This window comes from Salmo trutta, chromosome 17, assembly GCF_901001165.1.
Source record: "Salmo trutta chromosome 17, fSalTru1.1, whole genome shotgun sequence".
Lineage (NCBI taxonomy): Eukaryota > Metazoa > Chordata > Actinopteri > Salmoniformes > Salmonidae > Salmo > Salmo trutta.
The window spans coordinates 33174654-33183941 of NC_042973.1; positions in this window are offsets into that span (position 1 = coordinate 33174654).

Consider the following 9288-nt stretch of genomic DNA (forward strand, 5'->3'; position numbering starts at 1 on the left):
GAATATGTCTGTCAACATCCTGAGTGCTACAGAGGCAGGGAGTGGTCACATCACAAACACTTACAGTACAGTCCTAAAATACAGAGCATTCATTACAATGTTGATAAAAATGCATTCAGCTTCACAGAATGTTAATAAATCAACAACAAGGTAAGGGAGTGAGTGAGGTTCCTCCTCAGACAGTTCATTCACACTGTCAGAGCTGGGAGAGGTCCGTGCAGTCCTTAGAAATGTATGTAGATGCCTGTGCATTAGGATTTGCCGTGTATGATCTTGAGGCATGTCTTTGGCGGTACACAGTGGTTGTTGTGTAGTAGCAGGACATTGGCATCTGGGTACACAGGGTTTAAAACAGTGTCTCTCTATCACTCCTAGTGGTACTTCACCGTTAACACATGTCACTGGACATGGGGGAACACACACATCAAACACGAAACCACGCTCCGCTGGACAGCCCACCTCTAGAGAGAGAGAGTGAGAAAGAGAGACAGGAAGGGGGAAATGAGGAGGGTATACATGGAGGGAGAGATTATGTCAACACAGACAGATGTTGTAAAATAATGTTGTAAAACAATGTGTTATAATGTGGTTTTGTTTGTGTGTGTATATACCACACAGTGAGGAGCTCCTCCAGTACAGTCTAGCCCCTGCCTCTCTGCACTGCCCTGCGTAGGCCTCCAGGGCATCACACAGAAACTTGTCAACATTGGCTCCGCAGGCAATGTTGCAATGCTCTGCAATCAATCAAGCAAGTAGGCAAGCTCAAGAGCAGCTAATGTATTTGAAAAAAATATATACTTTTTTAACCCAAGTCTGGTGTATGTGTGTGTGTTGCCTGCAGCGTGCGTTAGCTGACTTCCTGGCCTGGTAGCCTGCTGCCTTACAGGGGTCAACATCCTCCCCAGGCCTACAGGATGACTGCTGTTATCACTGCCCACCTACAGAGGGAGATATAGATAGCAGGGTCTGTCTGTCTGTGTCTGTCTGTGTCTGTCTGTCTGTCTCTGTCTCTGTCTCTGTCTCTGTCTCTGTCTCTGTCTCTCTGTCTGTCTGTGCCGACACGAGTTGTGGTTAACACTCTACAAGACAGACACCTTCCAGCTGTTTCCGAAGGCGGCCTCTGATTGGCTGACTTTTCCTGCAGGGGTTCGCAGGTCACTCTGGAGGTAGTTGTTGAAGTTGCCACAGAGACCACAGGTGTGACCTTTATACGACCCCAGAACACCTCCCTCCAAGTGGGACCGCCCACTCCACAACACCTGAGGGGGGAGGGGAGTTCAGACATGTCAGAGTGAACACAGGTTAGGGTTAAGACAGCTAAGAGTAAATAGATACAGTAGTTCCAGTACCTTTATTCCTATATTAATGTTGACTAGGATGGTATTTGTCTGGCGCTCCAGGTAGATGTATGGTTCCTTGAGGAATGGCAGGGTGATTACCTGGAATAAAAAATACACCTCACCTCGGATTGGCTATTGCCTCTAATACACACACTCTGATTGGCTCTCTGCTAGAACATCCACAACCAAAACCTCACTCACCTTAACAACCCAGTCCTGGAGTAGCTGCACCACCATATCTCCTATGAAGACAGTCACCTCTTTGACCCAGGACACTCCCTTTTGACCACGGTCATCATTGGTCGCATGGATACTGGATACATACAGACAGGTGTACATAAATGACTTCAAATCAACCAAATACCAAACCTTGCTAAATATACATTTTGTTAATACAAAAAACCTTACTGCATACCTGGAGTCCCCTCCGTCACAGTCCTGGGCCAGTACGTAGGTGCAGGTCCCTTGGAAGTGGCGCATGCGGCCATGGAAGGTCCTTTAGTGGGAATCCCCGAACGCTACACAGGTGGCTGGCCGTGGAATGGAGTGGGGACAACACACACCTGGGATCACAGCGGGGGTATTGTCCTGTCACACACGAGTGAAACGGAACACTGAGAGACCAGACGGAACACTGAGAGACCAGACGGAACACTGAGAGACCAGACAGAAGACAGAGAGGCCAGACAGAAGACAGAGAGGCCAGACGGAAAAACACAGAGAGTCCAGACGGAATATTGAGAGACCAGAAGGAACACTGAGAGTTAGACGGAACAGGGAGGAGGGTTGAGCCGGTAAAGTCACACACGGGGCAGCAGGAGTCAGGGAATGTGTGGTGTTCTTCAGTGGGGCAGCTCTGGTATAGACACGTCAGGTCATGACCAACACAATAACACACATGTTATACCACTAGTCCAACACACAATACACAGCTTTACATGATTATACAACTACTTCACACAATATACAGTTTTAAACAAACACAATCAACACAGGTCAGTGGTCAAGGTACCTTGCACTGGCAGGTGATGCAGGGTTCATCAGAGTTGCTGTGCAGTTACTGAGGGGCTATACGCACATGCACGTTACTGGAAGCCTTAAAGGAGAGAGAGTGTATGTGTACTGATATACTACCTAGGTAGGTGTGTGTGTACTGAGGTACAGTAGCTGTGTCATCTGGGGGATCTGTGTGTGTGTGTGTACTGACGTGCACAGACCGGGCAGCAAGTGTCTGGTCCAGAGAACAGAATATTGTTTCCTCGCACAGCGGACTGAACCCATCGCGACACGCATACACTTCACACGGGTCAGACCCTTCACCCCATGACTCCCCGTTGGCCCACACCCAGCCCTCATTCGGACAGCCTGAAACACAACACAGATGTAGGATCTTAATTTGATCATCCTGTTGCAGAAAAACAAATTAAGTCACACAATCAAAATCTTGACACACAGGTCCATGTATGCACGCATGTAAATGAACAGGTGCACACACATTTGAGGTTTAAAAATGGTTCTGAAGTTGTTAATTTCCACTTAGAAATTTCAGACTTGATTTTCCCTTATGAAAAATGTATCAACCGCTACATAAATGTCCATTAATTATAATCCATATAATAAGTCACATTTCCTGTTGCTGTAGGATTATTTTCCTGCTGTAGTAAAATGACTCAAATTAAGATCCTACATCTGTAGGCCTTTTGGACAGTCAAACATACCTTGAGCTACAGTAGGATGGCAATTTTATTGACATGGTTACATAGACATGGTTTGACACTATGTAGTGCCTTCGGAAAGTATTCAGACCCGTTTCCTTTTTCCACAATTTGTTACATTATAGCCTTATTATAAAATGCATTAGACAAAAACATGTCCTCAGAAATCTACACACAATACCCCATAATGACAAAACAAAAACAGATTTTTAGAATTTTTCAAAACATTTATACAATTTAAAAACAGATACCTTATTTACATAAGTATTCAGACCCTTTACTATGAGTGTCGAAAATGAGCTCATGTGCATCCTGTTTCCATTGTTCATACTTGAGTTGTTTCTACAACTTGATTGGAGTCCACCTGTGGTAAATTCAATATCTTTGGACATGATTTGGAAAGGCACACACCTGTCTATATAAGTTCCCACAGTTGACAGTGCATGTCAGAGAAAAAGCAACTATGAGGTTGAAGGATTTGTCTGTAGAACTCCGAGACAGGATTGTGTTGAGGCACAGATCTGGGGAAGGGTACCAACACATTTATGCAGCATTGACGGTCCCCAAGAACACAGTGGCTTCCATCATTCTTAAATGGAAGAAGTTTGGAACCACCCAGACTCTTCCTAGTGCTGGCCGCACCAAACTGAGCAATCGGGGGAGAAGGGCCAAGGTCAGGGAGGTGACCAAGAACCCGATGGTCACTCTGACAGAGCTCTAGAGTTCCTCTGTGGAGATGGGAGAACCTTCCTTAAGGACAACCATCTCTGCAGCACTCCACCAATCAGGCCTTTATGGTAGAGTGGCCAGACGGAAGCCACTCCTTTGTAAAAGGCACATGACAGCCCGATTGGAGTATGCCAAAGGGCACCTAAAGACTCTGTGTCACACCTGCTCTCGCTCCCCCTCCCTGGCAATCGAAGGCACCAGGCTCCCCAGCATTACGCACTCCTGCCACCATCATTACGCACACCTGCCTTCCCCCATCACGCACATCAGAGATCATTGGACTCACCTGGACTCAATCACCTCTGTCATTACCTCCCCTATATCTGTCTTGTTCCCCACTCTGTTCCCTGATTCTGCATTGTTGTCGTATGTCCTTGTTTACCAGTGTGCTGACGCTGTTCCTGTCCTGTTACCTGTCTGTTCCTCATTAAATGTTCAACTCCCCGTACCTGCTTCTCATCTCCAGCGTCGGTCCTTACTCTCAGACCATGAGAAACAAGATTCTCTAGTCAGGATCGAGGCAAAGATGAGCAGAGCAAAGTACAGAGAGATCCTTGATGAAAACCTGCTCCCAAGCACTCAGGACCTCAGACTGGGGCGAAGGTTCACCATTCAATAGGATAAAGAACCTAAGCACACAGCCAGACAACGCATGAGTGGCTACGGGACAAGTCTCTGAATGTCGTTGAGTGGCCCAGCCAGAGCCCGGACTTGAACATCTCTGGAGAGACCTGAAAATAGCTATGCAGCAATGCTCCCTATCCAACCTGACAGAGTTTGAGAGGATCTGCTGAGAATTGTATGCTGTATATATGTGTGTGTATTCCTGAGTGCGTGTGTGTGGCGTGTGTGTGTGTGTACTGTTACAGTTGTTTTGGAAACAGGTCCCTAGGAGAGGTGTGGCCAGGGGCATTCTGAGGCGTGTCAGTTGACCCTCCCTGACACACACACACACTCCTGTAGAGTACCTTATGATATCCACATCGAGCTAAAGGCTAGAGCTGCCAATTTCAGAGTGGGACAGTAATCCGGACGCTTTAAGATAGAATCCTACTACACCGGCTCTGACGCTCGTTGGATGTGGCAGGGCTTGAAAACTATTCCGGACTACAAAGGTTAACCCAGCCACGAGCTGCCCAGTGACATGAGCCTACCAGATGAGCAAAATCCCCTTTATGCTCGCTTCGAGGCAAGCAACACTGAAGCATGCATGAGAACACCAGCTGTTCCGGAAGACTGTGTGATAACGCTCTCGGTAGCCGATGTGAGCAAGACTTTTAAACAGGTCAACATTCACAAAAGCGTGGGCCAGACGGATTACCAGGACGTGTACTCAAAGCATGCTCGGACCAACTAGCAAGTGTCTTCACTGACATTTTCAACCTCTCCCTGCCCGAGTCTGTAATACCTAAATGTTTCAAGCAGACCACCATAGTCCCTGTGCCCAAGGAAACGAAGGTAACCTGCCAAAATTATTACCCCGTAGCACTCACGTCGGTAGCCATGAAGTGCTTTGAAAGGCTGATCATGGCTCACATCAACAGCATCATCCTGGATACCCTAGACCCACTCCAATTCGCATACCGCTCACACAGATCCACAGATGACGCAATCTCAATCGCACTCCACACTGTCCTTTCCCACCTGGACAAAAGGAACACCTATGTGAGAATGCTGTTCATTGTATACAGCTCAGTGTTCAACACCGTAGTGCCCACAAAGCTCATCACTAAGCTAAGGACCCTGGGACTAAACACCTCCCTCTGCAACTGGATCCTGGACTTCCTGACGGGTCGCCCACAGGTGGTAAGGGTAGGCAACAACATGTCTGCCACACTGATCCTCAACACTGGGGTCCCTCAGGGGTGCGTGCTTAGTCCCCTACTGTACTTCTTGTTTATCCACGACTGTGTGTACTAACATGACTCCAACACCATCATTGAGTTTGCTGACGACACAACAGTGAGGCATGATTATCGACAATGACGAGACAGCCTATAGGGTGGAGGTTAGAGAACTGGCAGTGTGGTGCCAGGACAGCAACTTCTCCCTCAATGTGAGCAAGACAAAGGAGCTGATCGTGGACTACAGGAAAAGGTGGTCTGAATAGGCCCCCGTTAACATCGACGGGGCTGCAGTGGAGCGGGTCAAGAGTTTCTAGTTCCTTGGTGTCCACATCACCAACGAATTATCATGGTCCAATCACACCAAGACAGTCATGAAGAGGGCGTGGCAACACCTTTTCTCCCTAAGGAGACTGAAAAGATTTTGCATGGGTTCCCAGATCCTCAATAAGTTATACAGCTGCACCATCGAGAGCATTCTGACCGGTTGCATCACCGCCTGGTATGGCAACAGCTTGGCATCTGAACGTAAGGCGCTACAGAGGGTACTGCATATTAGAGGTCGACCGATTATGACTTTTCAACGCCGATACCGATGCCGATTATTGGATGACCAAAAAACCCGATACCGATTAATCGGCCGATTTTATTATTATTCTTTTTTTTTGTAATAATGACAACTATAACAATACTGAATGAACACTTATTTTAACTTAATATAATACATCAATAAAATCAATGTAGCCTCAAATAAATAATGAAACATGTTCAATTTGGTTTAAATAATGCAAAACAAAGTGTTGGAGAAGAAAGTAAAAGTGCAATATGTGCCATGTAAGAAAGCTAATGTTTAAGTGCCTTGCTCAGAACAATGGAACATATGAAAGCTAGTGGTTCCTTTTAACATGAGTCTTCAATATTCCCAGGTAAGAAGTTTTAGGTTGTAGTTATTATAGGAATTATAGGACTATTTCTCTCTATACGATTTGTATTTCATATACCTTTGACTATTGGATGTTCTTATAGGCACTTTAGTATTGCCAGTGTAACAGTATAGCTTCCGTCCCTCTCCTCGCTCCTACCTGGGCTCGAACCAGGAACACATCGACAACAGCCACCCTCGAAGCAGCGTTACCCATGCAGAGGAAGGGAAACAACTACTCCAAGTCTCAGAGCGAGTGACGTTTGAAACGCTATTAGCGTGCACCCGGCTAACTAGCTAGCCATTTCACATCGGTTACACCAGCCTAATCTTGGGAGTTGATAGGCTTGAAGGGGTGGGTATAATTTCTGGAACGTTCCAACAGGAATCTGTTCCAAAAAACGTAAAGTAAAAGGTTGCCAACCAACAACGCATACAAAGTAGCAACGCATACAAACCTAGCTAACTAGCTGCCGAATAGGCATCAACTCACCACGTAGCTTATTCTTAATGTTTGTCCATAGGCAAACAGACATGTGAGGACAGACATTTTTCAGAATAAACGTGATGAGTGAAAAACGCAATGAAATAGACCACTCCCTACCCGGTATCTTACTCTGCCGCTATACAACTTTGTATGCGTTGTTTTTTGGAAACCTTGTTATTTACGAAGTTTTTGGAATAGATTCCTGTTGGAACGTTCCACAAATTATACCCACCCAGGTTGAAGTCATAAACAGCGCAATGCTTGAAGCACAGCGAAGGGCTGTTTGAATGAATGCCTACGAGCCTGCTGCTGCCTACCACCGCTCAGTCAGACTGCTCTATCAAATCATAGACTTAATTATAATATAATAAACACACAGAAATACGAGCCTTAGGTCATTAATATGGTCGAATCCGGAAACTATCAACTCGAGAAAAAAAGTTTTTTTCTTTCATGTTCCGTATTTTATCTAACGGGTGGCTAAGTCTAAATATTCCTGTTAGGCGTTGATGTTTATGGTTAGGTACATTGGTGCAACGACAGTACTTTTTTCGCAAATGCGCTTGTTAAATCAACACCCGTTTGTCGAAGTAGGCTGTGATTCAATGAAAATTAACAGGCACCGCATCGATTATATGCAACGCAGGACACATTAGATAACTATACATGGTTGATGATATTACTAGTTTATCTAGTGATTATGTTAAGATTGATAGTTTTTTATAAGTCTAATGCTAAGCTAGCAACTTACCTTTGCTTCTTGCTGCCCTCGCGTAACAGGTAGTCAGCCTGTTAATCCTTGTGGAGTGCAATGTAAGGCAGGTGGTTAGAGCGTTGGACTGGTAACCGAAGGTTGCAAAAACGAATCCCCCCTGAACAAGGCAGTTAAACCCCGTTTCTAGGCCGTCATTGTCAATAAGAATGTGTTCTTAATCTGACTTGCCAAGTTAAATAAAGGTGTAAAAAATATATATATAAAAAAATCGGCAAATCGGTGGCCAAAAATAACGATTACCGATTGTTATGAAAACTTGAAATCGGCCCTAATTAATCGGCCACTACGATTAATCGGTCGACCTCTACTGCATATGGCCCAGTATATCACTGGGGCCAAGCTTCCTACCATCCGGACCTATATACTAGGCAGTGTCAAAGGAAAGCCCCAAAAATTGTTAAAGACTCCAGTCATCCAAGTCATACTGTTCTTTATGCTACCGCACGGCAAGTGGACTAAAAGGCTCCTTATTAACAACTTCTACTCCCAAGCCATAAGACTGCTGAACAATTAATCAAATGGCCACCTGGACTATTTACATTGACACCCCCCTTGTATGTTGACTCCATATTGACGTTGAGGTTCTAATTTTTGGCGGACTTTTCTTAGCGGATATACAATCGTCGCAAATTGAATTATGGGGAGTTTCAGGCCCCTGGAGTGAACATAATTGTACACTCGCAAACTCGACTAAAAAACGAGGGCTGAGGAGCTTATGTTGCAAATTTCCCTTGCTTGGCTAATCATTTGGACCACCCTCCAAAATGTTGAAGGGGATTCCCCCAAGGGCATAAGGTGAGGGTAAGTGGACGAGGGTGTGTCTTTTATGACTGCAGTCATAGTGAAGAGAAACATATCACATGACACCTTTTAAGCCTATAGGAGAGAGAGAAACATCAAATGAACCCTCAACCAACAAGCTATCACAGTCTGACATCAGAATGAGTTGTTCATCAGAGTTGTTCATCAGAATCCTCTTCCTCTGACAAATCAACTGTAAATTTCGGTGTTCCTCAAGGTTCCGTTTTAGGACCACTATTGTTTTCACTATATATTTTACCTCTTGGGGATGTCATTCGAAAACATAATGTTAAATTTCACTGCTATGCAGATGACACACAGCTGTACATTTCAATGAAACATGGTGAAGCCCCAAAATTGCCCTCACTAGAAGCCTGTGTCTCAGACATAAGGAAGTGGATGACTGCAAATGTTCTACTCTTAAACTCGGACAAAACAGAGATGCTTGTTCTAGGTCCCAAGAAACAAAGAGATCTTCTGTTGAATCTGACAATTAATCTGGATGGTTGTACAGTCGTCTCAAATAAAACTGTGAAGGACCTCGGCGTTACTCTGGACCCTGATCTCTCTTTTGAAGAACATATCAAGACTGTTTCAAGGACAGCTTTTTTCCATCTACGTAACATTGCAAAAATCAGAAACTTTCTGTCCAAAAATGACGCAGAAAAATTAATC